Genomic DNA, 17,344 nt, shown 5'->3' with positions numbered 1-17,344 from the left:
GAGAGGTTACATTAAGTAATATGTTTGAATGTTGAATTAGTAAGTTTATGTCTAGAGTCAATGGATAAAGCAAACATCATTAGATGTACTGCTGGATAAGTGCTTAATGGGTCTTGTACTTGTTTAAAGAACTGATGCTTTTGAATTGTGGTGCTGGAGGAGACTCTTGAGAGTCCCATGGACTGCAAGAAGATCAAACCACTCCATTCTGAAGGAAATCAGCCCTGAGTGCTCACTGGAAGGACAGATCCTGAAGCTGAGGCTCCAAGACTTTGGCCACCTCATGAGAAGAGAAGACTCCCTGGAAAAGACCCTGGTGTTGGGAAAGATGGAGGGCACAAGGAGAAGGGGACGACGGAGGACAAGATGGTTGGATAGTGTTCTCAAAGCTAGCAACATGAGTTTGACCAGACTGTGGGAGGCAGTGGAAGACAGGAGTGCCTGGCAAGCTCTGGTCCATGGGGCTACGAAGAATCAGACACGATTAAATGACTAAACAACAACAACAAAATTTGTTTAAATGTGATTGAATGGATGAGTATAGGAAATAACATGACATAAAGTGTAAGGACGTAAAAAGGAGTCTGCTGGCCAATGACCCATCTAATCATACAATCATAGATTTGGAAGGGACCCAGGGGTCATCTAGTTCAACCCCCTGCAATACAGGAATCTCCGCTAAAGCATTCATGGCAGATGGACATCTGCTGCTTAATAACCCCCAGGGAAGGAGAATCCACAATTTGCTCCTACTGTGGTTGACTAGATGCCTGTAGCAAACTCATAAGCAGGATTTGAGCCGTCTCGCCTCCCGTCGTTTATAATAGAATCATAGAATCATAGAGTTGGAAGAGGCCACAAGGGCCATCGAGTCCAACCCCCTGCCAAGCAGCAACTGACATTCAAAAGCATTGCTACCTCGAACTGTGGAGGGAGAGAGAAGCCATCATGGACATCTAATGTTCAGAAGTACTTCTTTATGCACTGTGCAGAGTTAATCTATGGAACTCACTTCCACTGGAGGCAGTGATGACAACCAACATGGATGGCAAATTCATGGAGGAGGGGGCTACAAATGGCTACCAGCCATGATGGCAATGCTGGAAGCCACAGGAAGAGAGAATGCTCTCGTGCTTGAATGCTGTGAGATGCTAAACTAGATGGGTCCTTGTCCAGCAGTCTCTTCCAGGGGTCAGGAAACGTTTTCAGCAGGTGTCCAGTCCACTGTCCCTCAGACCTTGGGGGGGGGGGACCGGACTATATTTTTTTGGGAGTGGGAAATGAATGAATTCCTATGCCCCACAAATAACCCAGAGATGCATTTTAAATAAAAGGACACATTCTACTCATGTAAAAACATGCTGATTCCCGGACCGTCCATGGGCCGGATTTAGAAGGCGAATGGGCTGGATCCGGCCCCCGGGCCTTAGTTTGCCTACCCATGCCGTTCTTCTATTATTTTCTTATGTTCTTGTTTTAGCCGTCTTGTTCTATGCACTTGGCATTCTTTCCCCCTGTTCTAACTCAGAGAAATAAGTTGTCGTTTGCCAAAATGTACCCTGGCACCATTGAAAGAAGCAGCATCTCCCATCACACTACACCGGTTCCTTTGAGATGCGAGGCTCTGTGGCCGTGCAAACTGTCATTACTGCCTGCTGCTATCAATGCCAAATCCTCTGTGTCTAAGGAGACCCAGAGCCTCTCCACCCCTAATTACAGGCCTCTCCACCCTTCTGCTAAATACACTTTATGGGCACAAGAATTAACGATTTGAACCTCGCAAATGGCTACCTGGCGTTTGGGCATTGTGCAGCCCTGGCGAGGAGTTCTTTGCTCGTTATTTTTAATTGCTGTGGACGTTTGCCTGAAAACACATTCATCGCTTCCGTTCCTCCTACCTGAAGCTGCCTTGTAATCATCTCGGCCGTGGCTGATTGTGATGCCGCAATAGCAGAATGCGATTGAAAATGCGGGGAAGAGCAGCCAAAAAAAGAACAGCCCCCCTCCACGAGATAAAAATTAATAAAGGGAATTGTGCCCACGCAACAAGACGTGGCATCAATTTATGGAGTGAAATCTAGGGAGTCAGATGCAATTCTAGAGAAGAAGTAAGGATACACAAGCCCAAATATAATAATAGTTTTATTAAGACCTTTCATAATACATTACATAACACATAATACATAATACTGCCTCTTTCCATATGAACCTACCTGGACCCTGAGATCATCTTCTGAGTCCCTTCTTCATGTGCCTCCTTCTTGAGGTCCAGAGGGTGGCAACATGAGAGCAGGGCCTTCTCTGCAGTGGCTCCCCATCTGTGGAATGCTCTCCCCAGGGAAGTTCTCCTGGCACCTTCATTGTACACCTTTAGGCACCAGGCAAAAGCGTTCCTTTTTAACCAGGCCTTTGGTTGACCTGACTGACATATACCCTTTTAAAATGTGGCTCTCTTTGGGGGCTGTTATTGGGTTGTTGTTTTCATTTTGATTTTATATATTGTGATACTTTCTGTGAACCGCCTTGAGACTGCAGGGTATAGGGTGGTATATAAATTCAAAAATAAATTCAAAAATATCCCTTTCTTGATTCTGCATCCTCTGGCTTCTTCAAGGTCTAAGATTTGGAGGGGCTTCTCATCCTCCAAGGATGGTGTTAAAGGTAAAGGTAAAGGTACCCCTGCCTGTACGGGCCAGCCGTGTCCGACTCTAGGGTTGTGTGCCCATCTCACTTAAGAGGCAGGGGGCCAGCGCTGTCCAAAGACACTTCCGGGTCACGTGGCCAGGGTGACGAAGCTGCATCTGGCAAGCTGGCACCAGCACAGCACACGGAAACGCCGTTTACCTTCCCGCTATAAAGCGGTACCTATTTATCTACTTGCACTTAGGGGTGCTTTCGAACTGCTAGGTGGGCAGGAGCTGGGACCGGAAGACGGGAGCTCACCCCGCCGCAGGGATTTGAACCGCCGACCATGCGATTGCCAAGCCCTAGGCTCTGAGGTTTTACCCACAGCGCCACCCGCGTCCCTTAAGGATGGTGTTAGGTGTACTGATAAAGCTACTGAATTGGACCATTGAGGCACCTGAGCTGATAACTGCAGTGTCATCCTCTATTGCAATATGCAAAATAACCCTCTGGTTTAATGCAACCAAATAATATCTGTAGATCAACAGATTAGTCTGTTTTCAACCCATGTTGCTTTTTGCATGTTTTCACTCATAAACTCCATCCTATCCTGTTTCTTCATTAAACTGAATTTAAACAAAAATCTACACATGAATTTGCATATAAATATGTTGTCAGATGTGTGTTTCTAAATGCATCTTCTCTTAAAATACTCTAGTCTAAGCTCACTTTCTTTCAAAACGAGCATTAAAAAAATGCATGTGATACATTGTTGACTTGAGAAATGCATCATTCAGTGTTTAGAGAAGTGTGGAATCCATTGGGCAGCTACTTTCTGGTCTGCACATTTATCTGGGAGGTGTGGATCAGAATTTGTAAACAATAAAATCTTCCAGTAATATTACAGGACACTACCCAACACAGCTAAGCCCATTCGACTTACACCAATTGAACCAGATTGTGGTCACATAATGTTTAAGAAAATGAAATGGAAATGAAACTGATATAGAAGAAAACAATGATCTATGCCTGCTTTGCAAAAGTGGAGGAGGAGAATAGTTTTGTCCAGTGATGGCCAAACTTGGCCCTCCAGCTGTTTTGGGACTACAACTCCCATCATCCCTAGCTAACAGGACCAATGGTCAGGGATGATGGGAACTGTAGTCCCAAAACAGCTGGAGGGCCAAGTTTGGCCATCACTGGTTTTGTTCTATCCCTAAAGGGGACATTTTCCAGTTGATTTACAAATTAAGGACAAATTAGCATGTGAAAACTGGCATGCTCCATGTTTTTATCCAATTAGTGTCCTTGGCCTGCGGTGAAAATAAGGGTGTGCATTTTATTTAGATAAAGTTAGAAATATGAAGAAGATTTCTCCCGGCAATGTCCAAAAAGAAACACTTTGCAATTTGCAATTTATTTGCACAATTTGAGCATGTTTTCCTGCAGCTGAACTTTGTCCATTACAATCCAGAGATTTTAGAAGAAAAATGCTCTTATGACCTGGGATGCCTGTCTTGTGTCTTCACCAGCTCCTTACTTTGCCTTCAGGCTTGGTGCTGTAAATGAAGCAAGCTTGAGTCTGAGAGAGAAAGCTTTATATCGATCCTGGAGAGAAACATTAACTTGGAGTCCAGGCAAGAGAGTGGGGAAAATAGAATGTAACTGCATTCAGAAGCAGCTACAATCTCACTCTTGGGTCTTTGAGGTTCATATGTTGATCCCTGGTGAGTAGATATTTGTAGGTGCCAGTCAAAGAGAAGGGACCCTAAGGACACCAATATTAAAGTAAAAAGAAGTTGGCAAAAACCTAATAGCCCTGTATTAGAGAGGAAGGATTTTCTACTGTTTAATCACCATCAGCTACCAAGCTAAATTCAATGTTCTGGTAATAGTGTACAAGCCCTGTACAGCTTGGGACCAGGATACCAAAATGATCATTTCATTTCTTTTATACCCAGTCACTGAACTTCGTGGGACATGAACTCCTGTGGACAGGATCTTACCCTAAGGCCTGTTTCATAAAATATAGGAATTAGGACTTTATTCTGGTGGGACCTACCATTTGGAACCAAAGACCTTCCTTTTTCAACAAGGCTTATATCTGTATGGAAATTGAACTCGTTCACATGTATGAAAGTATTTTTTAATGTACTCTACATTTTGGAATGGGAGGTGGGTGGCGTTGTGGCCTAAACCACTGACCCTAGGGCTTGCCGATCAGAAAGTCGGCGGTTCGAATCCCTGCGATGGGGTGAGCTCCCGTTGTTTGGTCCCAGCTCCTGCCCACCTAGCAGTTCGAAAGCACACCAAAAATGCAAATAGATAAATAGGTACTGCTCCGGCGGGAAGGTAAACGGTGTTTCCATGCGCTGCTCTGGTTTCGCCAAAAGCAGTTAGTCATGCTGGCCACATGACCTGGAAGCTGTCTGGGCACAAATACTGGCTCCCTTGGCCAGTAATGCGAGATGAGCGCCACAACCCCAGAGTCATTCGCGACTGGACCTAACGGTCAGGGGTCCCTTTACCTTTACCTTTTTACATTTTGGAAAGTTATTTGTCTGCCTGTGTGTATGTCTGTTCTATGTATTCAGACACTTCTTGAGATACCACTGCCCAATTTGGTATAAAGATTCCCAAGATGGAGAACCTGGTTTTTGTCTATATTTAGAAACTGCCAGGAACCATTTTGAATCAAGATGGTGGACAGAACTGTTCCAAACTGCACTGATTTCGACACCTTTGAAGCCATCATTGCACAAAATGATGTGGCTGTTCTCAGGATCAACAAGTGGGTTTTAACCTATATTTGCATACCATAGGACACCATGTTGACTCAAGAACCATTCCAAACTGCATACTAAATATAGAGATTTATTTTAGCCTACATCTGAGGTTATCCAGAAGGTAATTAGCAGTGCAACCCTATATGTCCATTGAGAAGGAAACCTTGCTGAGTACAGTGAGACTTATTTTCAGGTAAGTGGGTATCAGAATGCAACAACAACAACAACAACAACAACAACAACAATAATAATAATAATAATAATAATAATAATAATAATTTATTATTTGTACCCCACCCATCTGGCTGGGTTTCCCTAGCCACTCTGGGCGGCTTCCACAAAGACCAAAAATACACTAAGATGTCACACATTGAAAACTTCCCTGAACAGGGCTGCCTTAAGATGTCTTCTGAATGTCAGGTAGTTGTTTCTTTCCTTGACATCTGATGGAAGGGCATTCCACAAGGTGGGTGCCACTACTGAGAAGGCCCTCTGCCTGGTTCCCTGTAGCTTAGCTTCTCGCAGGGAGGGAACTGCCAGAAGGTCCTCAGAGCTGGACCTCAGTGTCTGGGCTGAATGATGGGGGTGGAGACACTGCTTCAGGTATACTGGGCCAAGGCCGTTTAGGGATTTAAGGGTCAGCACCAACACTTTGAATTGTGCTCAGAAACGTACTGGGAGCCAATGTAGGTCTTTCAAGACCGGTGTTATGTGGTCTTGGCCGCTGCCCCCAGTCACCAGTCTAGCTGCCGCATTCTGGATGATTTGTAGTTTCCGGGTCACCTTCAAAGGTAGCCCCATGTTGAGCGCATTGCAGTAGTCCAAGGTATGTCTCTTGCTACATAGCAAATTCAGCCCATAACATTAGAGCTTCCATAAAGCAAGGCACTGGAGAGTGGTTGGCAAAAGACAGTCTCCATGTTGCTTTCATCATGCATCTTTGTCCCTTGGATGCATTGGGATTCCCTTATCCTCTGAAACTGCTGGCAGGCATGAGGAAATCCCAGAATAATCAGTATTGCCTAGGAACTACTAAACAATGAGGTTGGGATGCCACAAATCAGTGTTCTACAATGGCAGACAGAATGGTTGGCCTGCCCATCGTTCTGAAAACTGATCAAGAAAATGCACATCCTTATCTTTTCTTTGCATGGGAAGATTTAATCTAGGGGAGAGAAAAGATGGCCTAGGTATTAAAATTTAGGAAACGATAGCTTGAAGCATGCACTGGATACTAGTGTAAGTGTTCTTGTGTTACCTATCGACCTCCTTCTGCTATGCATGTCCCATTCCCATTCCTCTATGGGAAGTGTTGCAATCTTCCTATTGTGGAACAGCTTGAAAATGAACACCCTGCGATGCTCTGTTGACACATCCTTTCGCTCCAGCCCCCAGTCAAGTTCGGCAACTATTTATTGATGCACATCCAGCCAAACAATAGAGATCATCTCGTAATTGCTTCCTACTATTCTTCCAACTGCTAGACAAAATGCAGGCTGTAAAATAAATCCATATTCAACATCATTATTCTACAATAGCAGAATGGCTGTGAGTTTATGCTACCTCCTTATCTGAGAACCATTGTCTCAGATATTTATAAATGAGACCTCTCCCATGGCATTTGGGCCCTCAGACCTGAGGGGGTCAAATGTGGCCCTCTGGGTCTCTGTTTCTGTTCCCTTGGGTTCTCCCCTGGCTTTGCCCCTCAACAGATTCCTTGAGTGTTTGTGCCTGGTTGGAATATGACTTTAGTTGTTATATACCAAGACAGAGAGTGCAGAGGTATGTGTGAGTGTATGTAGGAGTAAGTTAGCAATGTTTCTGCTCCCAGTTTTGCATCTGGACCCACTGAACACTGGTGTCACAGTCCAGTTCATGGGCGATTGAAGTCCCAACTGGGGACGTTGGGACCGGGGGCAAGATGGCGGGGTGAGAGCAGGAATGGGAGTCCAGAAGCCAGGAGTCTGGAAGCCAAGAGTCCAAGGGTCAGAGAGGTGGGAGTCAAGAAGGCAGGGGTCTGAGGGTCAGGAAGCAAGGAGTCACAAAGGCAGGGGTCCGAGGATCAAGAAGCAAGGAGTTACGAAGGCAGGTGTCTGAGGATCAAGGAGCAAGGAGTTACGAAGGCAGGTGTCCGAGAATCAAGGAGCAAGGAGTTACGAAGCCAGGTGTCCGAGGATCAAGGAGCAAGGAGTTACGAAGCCAGGTGTCCGAGGATCAAGGAGCAAGGAGTTACGAAGGCAGGTGTCCGAGGATCAAGGAGCAAGGAGTCAAGGAACCAAACGCAGCAAGGCAGGGAACGTGTTGCTGCGGCAAAGAGCTGAAGGGAAATGCTGACCTTATATCACTTCCCAGCTCTTGCCACCAGGTGCTGTGAGTTACCAATCAGCCTCACCTCTGAGGCCGTGCCTTGCCTCTTCAGAACAAACTTAGGAAGGCCCCAGTCTTGGTCACAGGGCCTGGCTCCTGCACGCACACCTGACAACTGGTCTGTGGCCCCTGGAAGGTTTCACATGTGTAAATGTGTCCCTGGACCTGAAGAAGGTTCTACATCTCTGTCTACAGAAAGGCAAAAAACATGCTTAGCTCACGCTTCTCTCTGCAGGTGCTAAACTGTTCAGACACTGCAAGCTTCAAATCCATGCTAACTAATTTCCAGTCCTGAGGTCTGTCCAGAAGTATGTCCAGCAGGAAAAATTTGCAGAATATCTTGCATGTCCCTGAACAGATTTACCTAGAACTCTCCATAGACTTTGGGGGACTCCTGCTCTGGATGGAATTCCACTCCTCCTGGAAGGAATAGATCCATAGCTTGGGATGCTTCTGGGTCTAACACTGCTGCTACTAGAGGCTCAGGAAACTTTGTGGCTAGGAGTGCCTATTTCCATAACTGGGTGGTTCTTGGACAGAGATAATTTGGCCAAGTATTCTAGGTCCTTGTGTGATGGCCTGGGAATCCGATTCAGAGGCTGAACCGGAGGAATCCCAGCCTGCACAGGAGTCCCCGCCTCCAGGGCTGGCTGAGCTGGGGCAGGGCCTTGATTCTGAAGCGCCTGCACCTGTGCCGGACCCTCAGGAGCAGGCACCAGGTGAATCCACTCTGGCTCCGGAGGCGATTGAGGACACATTGTCTACAGGTGCGCCTCTCCCAGCCCTGTCAGGGGAAAGTGAGTCTCCCCCTGGGTCCAGTAACCCTCCGGCCTCTCCTGAGCTGCAGAGGCTCAGGGCAGAGAGGCGGAGGGAACTGGTTTCTCCCAGGAGGAGTGCTCGCCTTAAGGCCAGGAGAGGCGGGTCACCTGGGGGCCGGGACCGCCCCTGGCCCCAGAGAAGATAAAGGCCAGTCAGGTTGTGGGAGCAATGTCGTTGATGAGCTGTTTCGGCCAGCACCCAGTCCTGTTCCTCCAGAGTTCCTGTCCTTGCCCGGCTCCTTGCTTTGGACCCCGCTTCGCCCATGGAGGACAGTCTACCGACCCTCAATCCAGGTCCTGGACCTCGCCCCACGGTAACCTTCCCCCGGGACCAGCACACCTTGTAAGACTCAACACTGGGTCATTCTGCAGAGAATCATGCTGGCAAAGCAGATCTCTGCTTCAGAGATGTTGAAATTAAAGCAAGCTTAATTGTACTTAAGTGTACCAGGAGAACAACATGCACAAATCCTACTGCTCAAGAGTTGTTTGGACACTGAATATCAGCACATGCTTTGGAATCATAGCATCTCAGACATTTGCACCTCAAGACTGGATACAGGCAACTTACTTTTTCCTTGTCTACTGCTGACTTCGTAGAGTCACCCGTAAGTGATGATTTCTGTCACTGCCAAATCAGACCCCATACAGCTAGTGAAAATCTGTACCTGCTACTGCTGGCATGTTTCCAAATCTCTACTATGACAACTGGAAAATGCTACATTTTGTTAAGAAGAAGAACAAAGAAACAGACAGCATGAGTTAGTTGGGAAACCAATTAAGCCAATTGCAATGGGATAATGCACTCTCCCTTCAGTAATTGATGGTGCTCATCACCTCCTATGACATGTGGAGAATTCCCTTCACACCTGATGCTACTTTAAAAAAAAAAAATTACCAAAAGGGCAACAGAGCAAGTGAATGCCATGATAAGCATGGTGCAATAACTCACGATGCTTCAGTCAATATTTCAGACACTGTACTTCTCCGATTACCCCATAAAGAGGCCATGAGGGAAAGGATTAAAAGGCCTAGATGTGTTGATGGATTGCATGTGGAACCACAGTGCTCAGACACATGGCTAATTCTGCCCTGACACCCAATAAAAGCAGCACAGTGAAGGGGGGCTTAGCTCCAATGCTGCTTTCTCCAAATGAAAATAGTTGAACATGAAGTGCTATGTGGGGACTTATACTGGCTGGTGAATTATTCAAGCCATCTCAAACCTAAGGGGTCACTACGCCAGTGTGGTGTAGTGGTTAAGAGCGGTGAACCTGGTTCGATTTCCCGCTCCTCCACATGCAGCTGCTGGGTGACTTTGGGCTAGTCACACTTCTCTGAAGTCTCTCAGTCTCACTCACCTCACAGAGTGTTTCCTGTGGGGGAGAAAGGGAAAGGAGAATGTTAGCCGCTTTGAGACTCCTTTGAGTAGTGATAAAGCAGGATACCAAATCCAAACAACTCCTCCTCCTCCTCTTCCTCCTCCTCCTCCTCTTCTTCTTCTTCTTCTTCTTCTTCTTCTTCTTCTTCTTCTTCTTCTTCTTCTTCTTCTTCTTCTTCTTCTTCTTCTTCTTCTTCCTTGTTGTTCAAAACTCCCTCTTGATGGCCCAACACTTGATTCAACAAACACAGATGGCATGTTTTCTTCTCCACATCAATGAGCTTTGCACCAACTCTTGGCACCCATGACAAACTTAGTTCCCAGGATTATTAGGGGAGGGACCACGGCTGTTTAAGGTGATATCATATCGATTCCAATGTATAGTGAAGATGGTGCCTGTGACTAGGCTGGATGACAGGTAAGAAACATGCACACATACAGTCATACCTCATGTTACGCTTGCTTCATGATACATTTTTTCAGGTTGCATCCCGCGGTGACCCGGAAGTACTGGAAAGGATTACGTCCTGGTTTCGCCCCTGCATGTGCAGAAGCACTAAATCGCGCTTCATGCATGCGCGCAAGTGCCAAATTGCGCTGCGCACCTGCACAAATACGACACTTCAGGTTGTGAGCTTTTCATGTTGTGAATGGGCCTCCAGAATGGATCCCGTTCACAACTAGAGGTACCACTGTATATTCAACATAGATACATGGGGATGGGATGAGAGCCGATTACTAGGCAGAAGCATGATGCTTCCACAGGCTACCCTCCTACTTCAATTTGGCACCCCTGAAAGCAAGCGACAGCGATTTTAAGAAATAAGCAGGCGTTTCCCCAAGGAGTGCAGAAAATCTTCACCTAAGAGGAATATGCTTTTTGGTGCTGCTGTGATGAAAAAACAGTCAAGTGTTTTGGCTCAGCCCCGATTCCATAGAAGAGTGGGGAATCTGTATCTGGATTCTCAACAGGTATGAAATCCCGTCGATTTCCATTATGCCTTCCCCAATTTGTACCAAGCCCAGATACGCTCCCACAAACCTCAGGTAGTTTTCAAGTTTCCTGGCAAGGGAGATACAAATAAAATGACTCCTTGGTCAAGAGCTCCCACTGTGTTCATTCCATGAAACTTCTCGCCAACCCTTTACTCTGCGATAAATGCATTTTTGAAGCAAGTGCAACTACCCAGAGACCATGTCCTGTTGTATATATGCTTCATTCTTCCCCTTTCCCCCATCAACCATCTCTAGAGTCCCCCTCTGTGTTGTTTTTACTGGTATTGATTTTTCTGTTCACAAGAGCATTCAAGACCCCCATGGCTTTAATCAGGAAATGATGCTTCTTTCAATCTCAGCCCCATTCCCTTCTCAATGATACAAGATGACCTCTAAACTTCAGGCAGGCTTCAGCACCAGGCATCAAAACACGAGGAGGTGCAAAATGGCTTTTTTCAGACACATCCCTGGACATCTAAACTTAGACATGTTTGAAAGGATGCACAGCTTGATTTGCACCAGTCTCAACACTTTTGGAAATAGACAAGATAAAACTTTCCTCCATTCCCATTGGGGAGGAGACAGGGAGAAACAGATAAATGTTCACATTTATACTCATTTTCTGCTAGTCAGCACATTCAGAAGAGAGGTAGCTGCCTTATACAGAGTCAGATTAACTAGCTCAGTGTGATCTACACCAGGGGATCCCAAACTTATTTGGCCTAACACCCCCTTTTCAGAGAAAAAGTTGCTCAGCGTTCCCCTGGAAATCCATCTTCTTTAAGCGAAGAAACAGAAAGATGCAGTGACAAATTTATGTAGCTATATTTCTACCTATGTCCTACAACATAGTAAAGAAAGATGTCCTGACCCTTGCATTTTGTGTGTTTATTTGGAAAAATATAAGAAGATTGGAAAATGTTTATTGAATATATGAGAATATATATGTACAGCTGAAAACGCTGGCAGCATTAAGAGAAATTCAACAGTGTAAACAAGTTTTGATGGATGCAATAATGGGATACTGAATGGCATAGTTTTTGTAAAATATGCAGGGATTTATGATATGTAAAATGAACCATGGAAAAAGAAGAAAGGAAGTCACTGATGTCTTAAGGATGTAAAATGAGTATTTTAAATTGTAAAACGGAAAACTTAATAAAATTATATACAAAAAAATTGTATGATTTTAACTCTATGTTACATCAGTAAGCGTGATTCTTCAACAGATGAAACATGTACGAAGGGTTTTTCAGAATTTTATTCTCTTCTTTCTTTATGCTTCCAGCACTCCCTTATTTTTATTCAACGTCCTCCTGGGTCGTTCCAGCGTCTCACAGGGGGAATCATCGCCCACTTTGGGAAACACTGATGTACATGGTTGGGTGGCAGCTCTCCAGGGTTTTAGACAAGGGTAAACTACCTGGAGATGTATGGAATTGAACCTAGGAACTGACAGCATCATAGAATGAATGAATGTTTATTTTTATTTTTTTGAAAAATAAATTATTAAACAATTTCAACATAACAAATTATCAGTCCAAATAATCAATTACATTATTTTTTCTTGCTGTTAACCATATCCCTAAATATGTTACTTTTTTATGGATTTCTATCTCAATACTTTGCATCACCTCTTTGTTCTCTTTCTCCTTCATATTTTTAACTAATAACTTAGTTTTGTTTCTATTTAATTTAAATCCTGCCACTTCCCCAAATTCTTGAATCTTCTCTATAACTCTAGGGAGAGAGTTTTTTGGATCCTCCACTGTAATTACTAAATCATCTGCATAAGCTTTGAATTTAAATTCATTTTTTCCCCCAGTTTTTATCCCTGTGATCTCTTTATCTGCTCTTATATTTCTTGCAAGTACTTCCAGGAATGAATGAATGTTTATTATTACAGCTAAATAGCCAGCATACAAAAACCAGAATTTCAGCATATTTTTTACATAATCATTCAAACGGTCAGTGTAGATTTTAACAAGAGAAATGTAGAGTGGGAAAGGGATTCCAAGGGTCATTTAATCTACCACTGAGATTCATGCAGTCCATCCCCTCAGATGGATAATTGTCCCATTGAAGTGTAGTAAGCCTTTTCTGGTCTCTATCTAACATAATTTCTCGGTGGAGTTTGCATATTTGCTATATCCAGATCTGTATCAGTTTTGTATCAGCTGCCATGCTTCCTCCAGATAACAATGGGGTTTTTTTCTTAATGGAATGTTGTTTTAAAAGGGAGTTAGAGACCTTGTCTCCCTCATTCCCAAAGGACAGTCCTCATGGAGGTAAAATCCCCCAGACTCCAGCCTCAACAGATTCTCCTGTTGAAGAGAGTCAATGGCCAACATGGGTAGAAGGAGCCATACAGGAGCCCTTTACTGCCTAGTGAAGCATTCCATTCCACAGTAAAGGACCCCTGGACAGTTAAGTCCAGTCAAAGACAACTATGGGGTTGCGGCCCTTATCTCACTTTCAGGCCAAGGGAGCTGATGTTTGTCCACAGACAGCTTTCTGGGTCATGTAGCCAGCATGACTAAACTGCTTTTGGTGCAACAGAATGCCATGACGGAAACCAGAGCGCACAGAAATTTTGTTTACCTTCCCACCACAGTGGTACCTATTTATCTGCTTGCACTAGCATGCTTTTGAACTGCTAGGTTGGCAGGAGCTGGGACAGAGCAATGGGAGCTCACTCCATTGCAGGGATTCGAACCGCCGACCTTCCGATCGGCAAGCCGAAGAGGCTCAGTGGTTTAGACCACAGCGCCATGCGCATCCCTTCCATTCACCACTGCCGTATGCAATGCCTCTCCACTTTGGGACTGGGCACTACACTCTACCTTAACAATTGGAGGATACATGCCTTTGAATGGCAATTGTTGGGACTTACAAGTGCGGAGTGCATTCAGCTCCTGTTTGCAGGCTTCCTATAGGCATTTGGTTGGCCACTGGGAGACCAAGATGTTGGAGTTGATGGGCCTTTGGCTTGACCCAGCAGCCAGGCTCATCTTAATATTGCTCACAAAGCAAGATAACAAAATGTCTCCAAACAATTCATGTTTTTGCAAAACCCATTGCCCAGGCTAAGATCAAAATTCTGTGAAACCAGAAGCATTTTTATTGGGCATCGTAGGAAGTGATATAAATAGAAAAGAATGTAAGCTGTTTTTATATGCAACGACAGCAGCAAGAATATTATTGGCACAAAAATGGAAGCAAGAAGAATTACCGATGAAAGAAGAATGGAGGATGAAATTAATGGACTATGGAGAACTAGATAAACTAACAGGAAGGATTTGAAATCTGCAGGACCAGAAATTCACAGAAGACTGGTGTAAATTTACAGATTATTTGAAAAGTAATTGAGATGATCAGACTATGTTTGTAGGTTTTCAAGAAGTTTTGTGAGGTGAATAATTGGAACTATTTGCAAAAATGGATAAAGGGGAGGGTGGTTAGTTAAGATAATTAAAGGCAATATGAATTTAAGAAATGCATAAGTGGTTAAAACGGTGGATCATCAGAGGTGCTGATGGAAGTAAAAAAAAAAAAGATTGTATAAGTGGTGAAGTTTTGTGGTATGTATTATAATTTATATGTTAAAATTAATAAAAAATATTATAAAAAAGAGGGTTAATGCCCTCATTTTGTACAGCCGGTGGTAACTACAGTATCAAACAGCAGAATCTTGGGACCGCAACTAGTTTTTTGATGGTGTGGGGAAGGGTAGGTGAGAGAACACTTAAACCCCGTTGATACACTGCAAAGATATTTGTGGTCATAAGGACTAAATCGTTGCCAAGGGCAACTTTCAAGCTGACCTACATTAACCCACACTTCTCTTTCAAAGGAACACACTTAAATGAAACAATGTAAATTGAAGCCTCACACTTTCAATTTGATTCCTGTAGGAGCCATGCCATCAAAACCTCAAATTTTATTTTATTGATAGTATTTGCCTTGATTAAACCGTTGATTTGTTTTTAGAGCTATAATTATGATATTTCTTGAATGCACAGAATATAGTTCACATTCCATCCTTCTCTTTACCAATCCAGAGAGTGAGGACTGCATTGCTTTACTTCCAGAACTTCCACCCTTCCCCTGCTACCTTGTCTAACCCAGCAGTAGACACAAGACCTTTAAGACCAAACTACAAAATATGCACAACTGCTTAAACACCCCCCCCCTTGTCCATCAACTCCACAACATTGGGGTAAAATTGTAAAAAAAGCTCAACAACTTTGGTCGGCCCTCACACATGTTCACTTCATCAAATCTGGCCCTCTTTGAAAAAGGTTTGGGCACCCCAGTTTTAAACTGTAGCCTTCACAACACCAAAACACAACAGGCAAAAGGAAGTTCTCCTTCACAATGCAGCATATGGTGAATCGATGTAACTCACTGTCACAAGGTGTAGCAATTGCCACTAGCTCAGATGACTCCCAAAAGGAATTTGGCAACTGCATAGGAGAGGAGGAGGAGGTCCATAGTCAAGTATTGCCATGTTCAGAGGCAGAAGGCCACTGCCAGCTGCAGGTGTCTGTAGTTCTAGTCCAGGAAGGGTGAACTGGGAGCTAGTTCTTCAGTGGTTAAGAGGTTACATAAGATCTGAAGGCTCCACCTGTTCCTAGCTCGCAGCTTGATATGGGAAGATAGGACCAGGGAGAAGAGATGGTGGAAGAAGATTGGGAAAGTTTAAAGTTTATACATAGAAATAATGTAAAATTAATGAGTGTTAGAAAATTGTTGGAATGAAATGTTATGGCTTTAGCAGAAATGTTATATGGAGTTAAGTATAAATAAGTACTTTAGCACTACAGTAATGGAAAATAAGGTTAAAAATATGTTAAGATATTTATAGTGATAAAAATAGAGAAAGATGGAAAAGAATTGCTGAAACAATTAACAGAAGTGGAATACAAAAAGGGAGGTGAGAGGAGGTCGATGAAATAAGGGAATGAAAGATAGAGTAATGAAATGGTATGGTGTATGTTTTTAAATTGTTGTTGTTTTGTTTTGTTTTGTTTAGTGTGTTAAGGTTGTGTTTTGTATTGTTTATATATTGTATTGTTTTTTCCTTTTTTCCTTTTTTTCTTTTCTTCTCTTTTGTCTTTTTCTCTCATTTTTTTTCTTCTCTTTTCTTTTCTTGTACGTCTTAAAAGTAATAAATATTATTTTTTAAAAAAAAGATATGGGAAGATAGATCTCCTGAAAAGACTCGTGAAGATAGCTGGGCACTTTACCAACATTTCTGAAGCTCCTGCTGACCTTACCATCTTACCTATTCCCGCAGCCCTGGGGGAGACCCAGGTGGCTGGTGCTGACACCTCTGGACCTGAGAAAGTGATGTCTTCTGGTGGGTCTCCATGGCTGCTGGCAGTGTGGAGAGTTGCTGGGATGCCTTGCGCCGCTTGCTATGCCCTGGAAAGGCACAGGGTATATGACCAGTCCTGAAGACTAGATAGAGAGTCTCAAGGAAGCACATTTGGTCCCTGAACTTGAGGTTCCCCACTCCTATTCTATGGCATGGTACAATGTTTAAGCTTCACGCAGAACTTTTTGGAAACTTCAGGTCTACTGTGAACTTTGGGAACACTCAAGCCGTCTATTTGTGGATCGCACACTTGCCCTAGGGTTAAGGCTTTCTGGGAAATGATATATAATGAGTTGAAAAAGGTATTTAAGTATACCTTCCCTAAGAAACCAGAGGCCTTCCTTTTGGGCATTGTTGGCCAGAGGGTGTTAAAGAAGGACCGAACATTCTTTATGTATGCAACAACAGCAGCAAGGATACTTATCGCCAAACATTGGAAAACTCAAGATTTGCCCACGCTGGAAGAATGGCAGACGCAACTGATAGACTGTATGGAATTAGCAGAAATGACTGGCAGAATCCGAGACCTGGGAGAGGAAGCAGCGGAAGAGGATTGGAAGAAATTTAAGGACTATTTACAAAAATATTGTAAATTGTATGAGTGCTAAGAAGGATGCAGGACTGAAAACAACATGGCACCACCAAGCTAGTTGAAAGGAATATGAGAATAAGCGAAATTTGAGAAAAAGATAAATTTTGGATAAATATTATGTCTAAATTAAGTATTTATGCTCTAGATAAAAGTATTTAAAGTCAGGGACACAATATTGGAAAATTACAAAATAAGAATCGAAGCAAGGTGATAAATTGCTGTTTAAAGTTTTATAAATTAGGAATGCAGGAACGAGAGATGTGAGGAAGTCCAAAAAGCGAAGAAAATATGGTTATTAACTATTTGATTCTGTTGTGGTATGCTTTTTGTATAATGTGTTAATTTTATCTTTTGTGTGTGTGTGTGTGTTTTTTTTTTTGTTTACTGTATCCTGGTGAT

Source organism: Podarcis melisellensis (genome assembly GCF_964234715.1).
Source record: "Podarcis melisellensis genome assembly, chromosome: 7".
NCBI lineage: Eukaryota > Metazoa > Chordata > Lepidosauria > Squamata > Lacertidae > Podarcis > Podarcis melisellensis.
Note: the sequence above shows the minus strand (reverse complement) of the source record.